Source organism: Euleptes europaea, chromosome 1, assembly GCF_029931775.1.
Source record: "Euleptes europaea isolate rEulEur1 chromosome 1, rEulEur1.hap1, whole genome shotgun sequence".
NCBI classification, from domain to species: Eukaryota; Metazoa; Chordata; class Lepidosauria; order Squamata; family Sphaerodactylidae; genus Euleptes; species Euleptes europaea.
Genome location: NC_079312.1, coordinates 14,473,567 through 14,486,942, shown reverse-complemented (window position 1 = coordinate 14,486,942; position 13,376 = coordinate 14,473,567).

The window sequence follows — 13,376 nt, the reverse complement described above, 5'->3', positions numbered from 1 at the left end:
TTTCACTCACAAGCAGGGCCTTACTTCACACCGACACCTTCACACTGGGGAGAAAACATACAAATGCTCAGACTGTAGAAAGAGCTCTCCTGTTAAGTCAAGCCTTCATGATCATTAGAGGATTCACATAGGACAGAAGCCATATACATGCTTGGAGTGTGGGAAGAGTTTCTCTAAGAGGGGCAACCTCACTAAACATCAAAGGATTCATACTGGGGGAAAACATCTTATTGAGGTGTTCCCAAAGCAGAAAAACCATCTAAATGCTGAGACTGAAGCAAGGCTTTTCTCATAAATCATGTTATTGTAGTACGGAAGGTCCATTCAAAGTTATTACACAGATGCCTTTTTTATTCCCAGTCAGTTAAATATAGCATAAAATGGGAGAGTTTTCTAGCTACCTTTCATGCTTAAATAAAGTTATATTAATTTTATAACTGATATTCAGTGCTGTTCTTAATGTGTTGATGTTTTAATGCCGAATTGTTTTAATGTTTTGATGTTTGCTGTCTTGGGAATCCTATTTGTGTTGAAAGGCAGCACTGAAATGTTTTAAATTAAGGGTTCCCTGACGCGAGAGCTGGCGGATTGTGCCAACGTCCAGGAATGACCACCAGAACCACTAGAGCTTATAGAAATGCAGTTGTTTATTTACAGTGCTATATACACACTCTCTCCTCCATAACTCCCGACACAGACTCACAGAGTCTTACACTTATATACAATGCCACCTCCAGGCATCAATTAGCAGTACATGCTTAGTCACTCTCCAGGTGCAACACCACACCTCAGCCTCTGGCCTCAACTGGATCTGGCCAGTTTAATCAGGCCTCCTAGGGGCTTTCCAGGCCATTGCATCAGCCTATGGTTGACAGATTCCTTCTATCTAAGTCTGCCTGTCACAGCTAATATGACAGCCTTGCATATTCCAACTGTTTTGAGCCTGCGGGCACATTTGGTATTCTGACCTGGCATGGTGGGCGTGGCAACAAAATGACTTCCGCAGGAAGAGGAGCCAGCCACAAAATCAGCTGATCAGAAGGAAGAAGGCAAGGTCAGGGGGCTGACATGCAGAGATGCAGCAGGCAGAGTCCTTTGCTTGAACAGGTGTTTAAGGTTGCCAGACTTTTTTTTTAATTTATATATATTTTTTATTTTCAAGAGAATAAGAGAAAAAACTTAAAGGGGAAGGGGAAAATAAGGGATTACAATAATGCTTCAATAATATATCTACTGTTCAATTATACACAAGGAGTATATACACTGGGTGGAAATATGCCTGTTATCCCAGTTTAATCTCTTAACATTCTAAGGTTTTGTTTGATTTTCTTGTTAAGATACTATCTTCCATATTTCTATTATATTAAACAAAACTACCTTTATAAAATACTTTTAAAATATTATCAGGTTTCTGGACACTCCTTGTGTTGAGAGAGAGACTGGATGTCCTACATGGAAAGAAATGCCAAGGGATTGTGCTACAAACGCAGACCTGGGCGTGGACGGGCCTCCTGGAGCCTTGATTAGGGGCGTGTTGCCAGGAGAGACTCTGAATTGCACATAGGGACAATTTCTGCTATGAGACCCCTCCTGCCTTGGGGATGCAGGAGGGGTCTAAGAAACATGGGTCCTCAGGAGGTCTTGGGGTCACACCCCTCAACCACCATCACCCCATACCCAGGAACCCCTTCTCCTTGCCTGAAGTGACCTGCTCGTGAAAACTTGCATGGTGTTGCTCTTGGAAATAAGGTTCAGCCACTAAAATGACGGCAAACACAATCTTCCGGAAATGGAGAAAACTATTGGGGTGCGAAGGGAGCTCCCGTTGATAGGCTTCTAGCCGTTAAGGCTCTGTGGATTTAACCCTTTTCCAGCCTTTCCTGCGAAAATGGCAGAAAAGGGAACAATGTCCACATCAGAGGAAGAGAATGAGGATACTCCCCTTGTCTTTTTCTGTGGCAGAGCAGAAAGGGAGTATGCACATGTAGGTTTTTGCTTCACCACATCTTGAAGCTAAGGGTAGCTACACCAGTTGAATTCTGCCGGCCATCAAGGAGAGGTGGACATCAGGCTAAGACACAACCCCCTACCCACAGACACACACACAGCAGTGCTTAATTTTTGAAAAGAGTGACTCTGAATACTGGCTAGGACTTATCCCCTGGAGACGATGAACAAGCAGGAAAGGTTTCTCTCTGAGCATGTATAAGTTAGGGTTGCCAACCTCCAGGTAGTGGCTGGCAATTGCCTGCTATTACAACTGTTCTCCAGCCGATAGAGATCAGTTCACCTCAAGAAAATGGCCACTTTGGCAATTGGACTCTATGGCACTGAAGTCCCTCCCCTCCCCAAACCCCACCCTCCTCCGTCTCTGCCCAAAAAAAAAACTCCCACTGGTGGCAAAAAGAGACCTGGCAACCCCAGCCAGCTCCAATGTGGAACTGAATATCTCTTTTTTCACAACAATAACTCTGCTTAATGGATGGTGAACTGGAGTCAGTGTGGGCAGAGCGTTGGTTACTGAGACTCTGGGAGACCCGGATTCAAATCTCCACACTGTCATGCAGCTCACTGGATGATTTCTGGTCAGTCATACAGTCTTGGCTCAATCTACCTCACAGGGTTGTTGTGAGGATATAATGAGGAGGGGAGGCTACTGTATGCTACCCCCGGGCGCCTTGCAGGAAGGGTGGAATAAAAATGTACCAAGTAGGGAGTCTGATGCTTACCCTGCTGTCTTTCTTGTTTGCATCATGGAAGGCTGGAATTCAACTGGAACAGCTTTCCCTGCCAGAAAAACATGATAAATTCACCCAATACCGCTCCCCCCGCCCCACATCTTCATTATTCCTTCTTTGTTCTTTTCCTGGGAGGGGCTGGAAGGTGTTAAGTGCAGAGACCCCGCCTTCATTAGAGGTCCATAAATTGGAGTTGACTTCTCAGCCCACCTGTACCTTTTTTCCCCCCCTTTCTCTCATGAACTTGTCTTGGTTGCCAGTTTTCAGGCTGCTCTTCTTCCTAGGTGAAAGGCAATGCAAAATTTCCCAGGAGTAGGTGAGCTGAAGCAAGGAAAGGTATTTCTAAATAAAGGGGAAAGGACAGGTGGTGTACTGCCTCTTTATACGGAGGCTCTTGCGATAATGTATTCAATCCATTCAAAAAGAACTGCTGTGCTGGATCAGACAGTGGGGTCTTTCCCAAAACTTATTTTTGGTGTAAAAGGTAAAGGTAGTCCCCTGCGCAAGCACCGGGTCATTACTGACCCATGGGGTGATGTCACATCACAACGTTCACTAGGCAAACTATGTTTATGGGGTGGTTTGCCATTGTTTTTAGTGGCAGCCCAACAATTATGGAGTAACCTCCCCAGAGAAGGGCTCTTGGTCCCCTCGCTTTCTATCTCTAGGAAGCAACTGAAGATGGTTTTATTCAAGACTGCATTTGATTAGTTAGTTTCTTGTACTTACTGGCTGTAAATTGTGGTTTTAATTTGTGTTTTTAAATGCATTTTTAATTCCCCCCCCTTCTGTTTGCATTGTAAATCTTGTACAGGGTTAGACCATAGGTTCATCCAGCCCTGCACTGCTTCTAATGGGCCTTGTTTTTGCCATTATGTCATAGTCTCCTTATGGTGACCCCACAGGGTTTTCAAGGCAAGAGACATTCAGACAGGGTTGCCAGGTCCCTCTTTGCCACCGGTGGGAGGTTTTTGGGGTGGAGCCTGAGGAGGGCAGGGTTTGGGGAGGGGAGGGACTTCAATGCCATAGAGTCCAGTTGCCAAAGCGGCCATTTTCTCCAGGGGAACTGATCTATGTCGGCTGGAGAGCAGTTGTAATAGCAGGAGATCTCTAGCTAGTACCTGGAGGTTGGCAATCCCAGGCATCAGGGAAAGCCAAGACGTATCATCAAAGTCAGGAAAGAGGTTCCCCAAACCCTGATTTTCTGGTCCAAAGTAAACTCTAGCTCCGGTTTTAATGCAGGCAAAAAAACCCTCCTGGTTTAATTTATTTTCAAACAATGCTTTAGAAGAAGAAAAGCAGCACAGGGTATGACAAATGAGTTGCAGATTCTGGTAGTTATTGTCACTACTGTGATTGTTATTATTGGACAACAACCGCAAGCAAGTGAATGTAAAAGTGAGAACTTCTTATCCAGTTTTCTACTCTTTGGAACTCACAGCTGCAAGATGAAGTTCCAAGTTTATTTTTATTTATTTACAGCATTTATATCCATCCTTTCTGCCCTCTCAAGGACCAACAAGGAGGCTACCAATTTAAAACACACTTGAGAAACTCTTATCTTAAAACCATTAAAATCCTTCAAGGGGATTGCAAAACCATCCATAACGGATGACACCTTAAATCTTGGGTCAGCTCTTCCACCCACCAGTAGCACTTCTACCCTGTTGAGACTTAGTGTGAAAACACATGGTCACTTTAGCCTCCTGTAGTCCCTGTTTCAGCCAGGATTTAGCCAGGATCGAACACACGTTTGACAAAAACACATGCGTTCGATCCTGGCTGAATCCTGGCTGAAACGGAATAAAGGAGGCTAAAGCGACCGTGCATTTTCGCCCTAAGCTTCCGTTTGCTTCAAGTTGCTGAGTTCAAAGGTTTATGAGAACCAAGTCTTGCTATACAGTGTAGTAATTGCATGATATCCTAGTCTTTGCACAAAGCAGTCTAAAGAGTCATCGTTCATCATACACTCCACCGCATAAACGTATTTACATCGACTGTGCGTTAAAGAAACCAAAGGCTACTTTTCTTGCATCAGAGAAGGAACAGACACAAATGTACAATTATTGTGGGCGATTTTTTTGGTTTGTTTGTTTATTTGTCAGAAAATGAGATGGACTACTGGGCAGAGATTGAGCCGGGGGAGACATCAGAGGAAGGTTGGCGAGATCTTCATCCTCCCCAGCTTGGAGGTCTACAAATGGGGCCAAGTCCACAAATGACGTGGGCGACAAACGCGTCCTCAGAACAACACTGGGCAATCCCATGGCAAGAACCCTACCAGGACACAGCGCCGCCTCCTCACTGGCAGCAGAGAAACCCACTGTTGACAGAGCCATTAGGGAATGCTGCCAACACTCCTCAGAATGTGGGAATCGTTGATGCCAACTCCTGGTCTGGAGGACAGGGTATGTCTGAAATGATACCAGGTTTCGGCAGGACAACTGTAGGACCCTGGAGAAGTTCTGTCGCGGGAGCTGAGCCAGGGGGAATGTTGGAGGAAGGTAGGAGAGGCCTCAGTCTGATCCGGGTTGGAGCTATTGGGGATCTCCAGATTGGGGGAGCAACTCCACAAATTATATGGACGGCAAACATGTTTGCCAGCTCTGGGTTGGGAAATTGCTGGAGATTTGTGGGAGTGACACCTGGGGAAGGTAGCATTTGGGAAGGGGAGGGACCTCAGCAGAGTATAATGACATTTTCTCCAGGGGAACTGCTCTCTATAGAAGAAGGAGGAGTTGGTTTTTATATGCCGACTTTGTCTACCACTTAAGGGAGACTCATACCATCTGACAATCACCTTCCCTTCCCCTCCTCACAACAGACACCCTGTGAGGTAGGTGGGGCTGAGAGAGTTCTTAAGAGAACTGTGACTAGCCCAAGGTCACCCAGCTGGTTTCATGTGTAGGAGTGGGGAAACAAATCCAGTTCACCAGATCTGCCTCCTCCGCTCATGTGGAGGAATCCGGTTCTCCAGATCAGAGTCCACCACTCCAAACCACTGCTCTTAACCACTATACCACACTGGTTTGGAGACGAGTGGTAATTCCTGGTGATCTCCAGGCTCCACCTGGAGGTTGTATGCCGGTCTGATTCTCCCTTAAGTGGTGGAGAAAGTCGGCATGTAAAAACCAACTATTCTCCTTCTATGTTGTATTCAGCTTACATTACCGTATATAATACTTCATGCGTCTGAAGAAGTAGGGTCTGAATTTGTTATTCTGTAGGGGGGCCCAGGCTCTTTGTCTCGGCTGCTATATGGCTGCCTCCGTGACTAGGGTTGATCTCTTCAGTCTGACCCATGGGGTGATGTCACATCACAACGTTCACTGTGCAAACTATGTTTATGGGGTGGTTTGCCATTGTTTTTAGCGGCAGCCCCACAATAACGGAACAACCTCCCCAGAGAAGTGCTCTTTGTCTCCTAGCTTTCTATCTCTAGGAAGCGGCTGAAGATGGTTAGTTTTTGTACTTACTGGCTGTAAATTGTGGTTTTAATTTGTGTTTTTAAATGCATTTTATGTTTTTCCCCCCTTCTGTTCGCATTGTAAATCTTCGTCCAGCCCTATGTTAATTGAAATGGGCCTTGTTTCTGCCATTAAGTCGTAGGCCCAAAAACGCATGGTCGCTTTAGCCTCTTTTATTCCGTTTCAGCCAGGATTTAGCCAGGATCGAACACACATTCAGCGAAAACGCATGTGTTCGATCCTGGCTGAATCCTGGCTGAAGCAGGGAATAAAGAAGGCTAAAGCAACCGTGCGTTTTCGCCCTATATTTAGTCACCTTGTGGTGACCCCGTAGGGTTTTCAAGGCAAGAGATATTCGGAGGTGGTTTGCCGTTGCCTGCCTCTGCATTGCAATCCTGGACTTTCCTGGTGGTCTCCCATCCAAATACTAATCAGGGCCAACGCTGCTTGGCTTCCAAGATCTGATGAGATCAGGCTAGCCAGGGCTAGCCAGGTCAGGGGGAAATGGGCCCAGAACCATCAAAGCGCCTGTGCTCTATTGAGTCCTTATTTGAGCAATGATGTCACCCTAAGGAAGATGCTAAGGGTGACCTGGGATTCCTTCATGCAGCCCCCACTGTTTGAGAGGACGCCAGGAGGGTTGTCAGGTCCCTCTTTGCCACTGGCAGGAGGTTTTTGGGGCGAAGCCTGAGGAGAGCGGGGTTTGGAGAAGGGAGGGACTTCAATGCCATAGAGCCCAGTTGCCAAAGCGGCCATTTTCTCCAGGGGAACTGATCTGGAGATCAGTTGTAATAGCAGGAGATATCCAGCGAGTACCTGGAGGTTGGCAACCCTAGGCATCAAGGAAAGCTTCCGTTTGCTTCAAGTTGCTGAGTTCAAAGGTTTATGAGAACAAGTCTTGCTATACACTGTAGTAATTGCATGATATCCTAGTCTTTGCACAAAGCAGTCTAAAGAGTCATCGTTCATCATACACTCCACCGCATAAACGTATTTACATCGACTGTGCGTTAAAGAAACCAGCGGCTACTTTTCTTGCATCAGAGAAGGAACAGACACAAATGTACAATTATTGTGGGCGATTTTTTTGGTTTGTTTATTTGTCAGAAAATGAGATGGACTACTGGGCAGAGATTGAGCCGGGGGAGACATCAGAGGAAGGTGGGAGAGTTCTTCATCCTCCCCAGCTTGGAGGTCTACAAATGGGGCCAAGTCCACAAATGACGTGGGCGACAAACGAGTCCTCAGAACAACACTGGGAAATCCCATGGCAAGAACCATACCTGGACACAGCGCTGCCTCCTCACTGGCAGCAGAGAAACCCACTGTTGACAGAGCCATTAGGGAGTGGTGCCAACACTCCTCAGAATGTGGGAATCGACGATGCCAACTCCTGGTCTGGAGGACAGGGTATATCTGAAATGATTCCAAGTTTCGGCAGGACGACTGTAGGACCCTGGAGAAGTTCTGTTGCGGGAGCTGAGCCAGGGGGTATGCTGGAGGAAGGTAGGACAGGCCTCAGTCCGATACAGGTTGGAGCTATTGGGGATCTCCAGATTTGGCAGGGGGTGGGGGGCAGCTCCACAAATTATATGGAGGGCAAACATGTTTCCCAGCTCTGGGTTGGGAAATTGCTGGCGATGTGGGGGAGTGGCACCTGGGGAAGGCAGGGTTTGGGAAGGGGAGGGACCTCAGCAAAGTATAATGACATTTTGTCCAGGGGAGCTGCTCTCTTTAGTATGGAGATGAGTGGTAATTTGTGGAGATCACCAGCCTCCGCCTGGAGGTTGGCAACCCGAGGGGCAAATGAGGACATGCAACCACGGTGGGAAATATATACCCAGTCACCATGGAGTCTCCTCACTTGGGATTAAACCATGGGTCCAGTATAAGGCAGCTTCCTGTGTCCATCAAGACCTATTAACCAACATGAACAGCGCCTCTGAATGTCAGTTGCTTTGGGGAGCAGGGGGAAGATTTGCGCTCTGTACTTCTACCAGTGGTTTCCCCAAAGTTGGCGAGTTTGGAAAATGTGATTTGGGACTAGATGCAAGTTGGGTTCTATCAGCATGGCTGCTCTGGGGCTAAGTTCTCACCCCTTGGAGAGCAATGAACCCCTGGCTTGAAGTGTGCATGCTGAATTGTGTCTTGTCTTCACTCAAATCATTAACCAGGAAGTTTCCTGCCCTCCTAGCGGATGTGGAATCCGGCTTTGCTCATGAAGCTGCCTTATACTGAATCAGACCATCAGTTTATTAAGGTGTCAGTACTGACTACTCTATCAGCTCTCCAGGGACTCAGGTAGTGCGTCACCGACTACTTTTTAACTGGAGATGCCAGGGATTGAACCTGGGACCTTCTGCAAGCCAAGCAGAGGCTCTTCCACTGAGCCACAGTCCCTCCCTAAACTGTGGGATTGTGGGGAACTGTCCGCAACATCAATAGGGTTGCCAGGTCTCTTTTTGCTGCAGGTGGGAGATTTTGGGGGGCAGAGCCTGAGGAGGGCGGGATTTGGGGTGGGGAGGGACTTCAATGCCATAGAGTCTAATTGCCAAAGTGGCCATTTTCTCCAGGTGAACTGATCTCTATCGGCTGGGGATCAGTTGTAATAGCAGGAGATCTCCAGCTACCACCTGGAGGTTAGGAACCCTAAACATCAGTGGCTTATCCAGTCCTGGAAAATGTCCTGATTTAATATGTGAACTTTTTTCCAGGGGCCAGAAGTGTTGATGGATTTCTTCATATCAGCCCTGAATATCTTAGATTCCCTGAAGGTAAGAGTCATGAATGGTAGAAAAGCTGGCTTGCAGGGTTAAGGATGCATCTGTCTATGATACCAGTTAATAAGAGGGTACTCAGTGACAGAACGGTGTTTTCTGTCGCTTGTTATCCTGGCATAGAAAACACAAAGACACCGTCAGTGTTGAGAATCTTTAGGGAAGGGATTTAGAATAAAAGTTTCAGAATGTTGCTACACCAGCGTGGTGTAGTGGTTAAGAGCAGTGGTTTGGAGCAGTGGAGTCTGATCTGGAGAACCAGGTTTGATTCCCCACTCCTCCACATGAGCGGCGGAGGCTAATCTGGTGAACTGGATTTGTTTCCCCACTCCTACACATGAAGCCAGCCGGGTGACCTTGGGCTAGTCACAGTTCTCTAAGAGCTCTCCTAGAGAGAGCTCTCTAAGAGAGCCAGCTCTAAGAGAGCCAGCTAAGAGAGCCAGTGTGGTATGGTGGGTAAGAGCAGTGGTTTGGAGCGGTGGAGTCTGATCTGGAGAACCGGGTTTGATTCCCCACTCCTCCACATGAGCGGTGGTTGCTAATCTGGTGAACTGGATTTGTTTCCCCACTCCTACACACGAAGCCAGCTGGGTGACCTTGGGCAAGTCATTCTCTCTCAGCCTCACCTACCTCACAGGATGTCTGTTGTGCGGAGGGGAAGGGAAGGTGATTGTAAGCCGGTTAAGTGGTAGAGAAAGTCGGCATATTAAAACCAACTCTTCTTCTTCTATATAAATCAAGGCCGCACATCTGACAACCCATTTGTCAAGGCACATGCGGTCATGAGGAAAACCATTTGCATTTTACCAGATGACTGACTAGCCCCTCTTTGCCTGGGATGGCAAGCACACAGGATATTTATTGAGGTCCTGCTAGGAAAGTATTATGGGATGGTTCACCCTTTGGGCAGGCCTGCTCTGAATCCATAGTGCAGTTTCATGTGGGTAGAAATTCTTCACTCAGCACATCAGTCATTTGTGGAATTGGCTCCCTGAGGACATAGAGAATGGCACTAGCTTAGAAGGTTGTTTTTAAAAAGGTGTATACAAATTCATGGAGGGTTCTCTGAAACATTTATCAACCCTTTAGAGAGCCATAACATATCTATTCTAGAATATGTAAGACGTCTAGATGAAAAAAAAGTATATTCCTTTTTGTTACCATAAACCAATCGTCAAACATATCCCATTGGTCTGTAAGAGCATTAAAAATTCCCGGTAGCTTACCCTCACATTTTCCCCTTTTTTTCTTTGCAGACCTATCTATCTTAGGTTCTATTACCCCATTAAAGTCCCCCATCCAAATCATTTTTTCTAAAGCATGTTCAGCTAAACTTGTAGCTAAAGTATTATAAAACATTTTTTGATTTGTATTAGGCGCATAGATTCCCACCAACAAAATCTTTTGAAAACCGCAAGTTATTTCTACCAACAAAATTCTTCCTTCTTTATCTTGAAAAATAATTTTAGGTTCTAATATCACAGGTAGATACATAGCTATACCATTAGTTTTTTTCTTCTCATTACAAGATGCAAAGAGTTTACCCAACCTTGGTTGTTCCAATCTACATATATCCTTCTGTAAGATGTGTGTCTCCTATAAACAATGTTAGCTTTAGATTTTTGTAGGTGATAAAATATTTTCTTCCTCTTACTAGGAAAATTCAAACCATTGATATTCCATGACAATACCTGTAGCATATTAAAATTCAATTAGATCCAATTTCATTTTTTTAATCCCAAAGATGTCATCCATATTTATTTATTTATTTATTTATTCATCTTCTATCCCGTACCCCCCTTCCTCCCCCCCTATTCCCATTAAGTTCAGTTCGTATCTGTTCAGCCTTCCTTATCATCTGATAGGGAATCCTCTGCTGGCTCAGTTGGCAGACCTCCACCGCTTGCTTCTGAGGCCTTTTCCTCTTCTGTAAGATCTTTGGCAGGAGGTTGTTTAGCTGGTTTAAAAAGCTCTGTGTCATATCGTCTTAAGAATTGTTCAGCCTTGCTGGTATCTGTAATCTTGAATCTTTTAGCCTTGAAAGTAAATGAGATGCCTTGTGGGAATTCCCATCTGAATTGAATACCGTTGAGCCTCAGTCGTTCTACAATCTCAGAGAAATCTTTTCTTTTTCTAAGCAGTCTTCCTGGAATTTCCTTCATCAATCTCAGAGGGGTACCCTCTATTGTAAGTGGAATTTTGTAGTGACTACTGAGAATAAGATCACGATGACTCCTGGAAAAAAGCTGAACTAGACAGTCTGTTGGTACTTTATTTTTAGTTGCAAAAGAAGAGTTAATCCTGTAGGCCATTACAATCATCCCTTCAACAATTTCTTCCTCTTCTTGCAAAAAATCTGCCAAAAGTACTTTTAGATATCCTTTTAAATCTCTTCCTTCTATTTTTTCTTTCAAACCACAAATACGAATGGAGTTTTCCTTAATCTTGAGGTCAATAATTGCCATTTGGTCATCTCGTTTTTCATCTCTCTCCTGAGATGCTTCCAGTGACATTTCCATGGTGTCCACTCTCTTTTTAATATCCTTATTTTCCTGTGCATTTTTTAAAAGCTTGGTCTCCACCTTATCCTGTCGTACAGTCAAGGATGTGATTGAATCTTGCAAGGCTGATATTGCAACTGTATTTTGTGAGATAGTCATTGAGTTTTGAGAGACAGCAGCAGTATTTTGACTCAATTCTTGCTTCATTTCTGTGACCTCCTGGTATGATTTTGTTAAAAGTTCATGCAAGGAATTGAGTGTCACTTCTGGCTTTGCTTTAGGAGCCATCCTTGCAACAACAGGTATTCCTGAAGAGGGTGAAATGGCTGGTGCTATCATTATGTTAGAGGCAGAAGCTCTGTGCTGCTGAGAAATTTGCTGTACCTGGAGCTGTTTTGAGTCTTTGAGGAATTCCCTGGAATGTTTCTCTTTTTTCTCTTCCATTGATCCTAGGAGGCCGAATAGCAACAAATTTGTAATCCACAGAGGATGGGGGGTAATGTTTCTTGTTTAGACCATCAGCTTGGGAATATTAGTAGAAGATAAAAAACAATTCCACTTAAAGTCTGACCTTAGAGAGAAGGCTCTCACATCAGCTTCATTACTGTTAATAATTCATGCCAGTAGTTTTTCCGTCTTAGATTTTAAACCGGTGCTTCAGCAACTGACAGAAAGATTTTTAAACTGTGTCACAGATGTTAGAAGGCTGGCGAAAAGTCAAGTTTTTTCAGAGTCACGTAATGAAACTATAGTGAGCTCGAGTACTTTCTTATATGAAAATAAGACTGTCAAACACCTCAGTTTTGGCTTCAGTGAAAGTGAAAACAACTATAAAGTGAAACTTGCTGTTTTTCAATCGAAGTCTCTCCACCGTGTCTCCCGGCTGCCGTTTTGAAGATGGCGCCCACTCCGTGGCTAAGCTCGTCAGAGCGACCGCCGCCGATTTCTCGGCGGCTATTGCTACAATGACGAGCTGCCTGCCCGCGCCCGATTCAGCATCTCCTCTTGCACTGAGGAGTGCCGCTTGCCAGATGGTAGGGGGCGAATTTCTTGCACCCAGGCAGCATCAAGCCAGAGTGCGAGGCGTCACACTTCCCACAATGGATCCGCTCCGACCCCAGGGTATTCTCAGATCATTATGCAGTATCAATGAGAGTTAAAATAGGAGATAAGAGAAATAAACCTTGGGTACTAAATGAATTTTTATTAAAAAATAAAAAGATAGTGGACAAATTAAAGGTTGATATACAGAATTATTTTGCTGAAAACACAGATAAGGGTACTCCGGAGGATGTACTTTGGGATGCCGGTAAAGCAGTAATTAGAGGATTGCTAATACAACAAAACACAAGATGGTTCAAAGTGAGAGAGGCACAGAAGAAAAATATTTTGGAGGAAATTAGACAAGGAGAAAGACAGCTTAGAAAACCACAAGATAAATCATTGAACAGGAACAGCTTAATAAGTTGAAAATATGGCAACATCGATATGAATTTCTAATATCAGATGAAATTGAAAAGAAAAATATTTTTAATAGACAAAGGTTCTTTGAACATGCCAATAAACCGGGTAAAATGTTAGCATGGCACCTTAAACATAAAGAGAAAAAATTACCAATATTAAAAATTAAAAGGAAGGGCAAGATAACAAGTGACAAACAAAAAGTTATAGAAACATTTGTAGAATACTATACAAATTTATATAGGAAGAATTTAGTATTAGAGAAAGAAATGTTTGTATATCTCAGTCAATTTGACTGGGAAAAATTATCACAAGAAAATAGAGAATCAGTGGATTCTCTAATAACTAGGGAAGAACTAAAGGAGGCAATTGGGAAAAGTAAATTAAACAAATCACCTGGGGCGGATGGGTTTACAGCATTTTATTATAAAA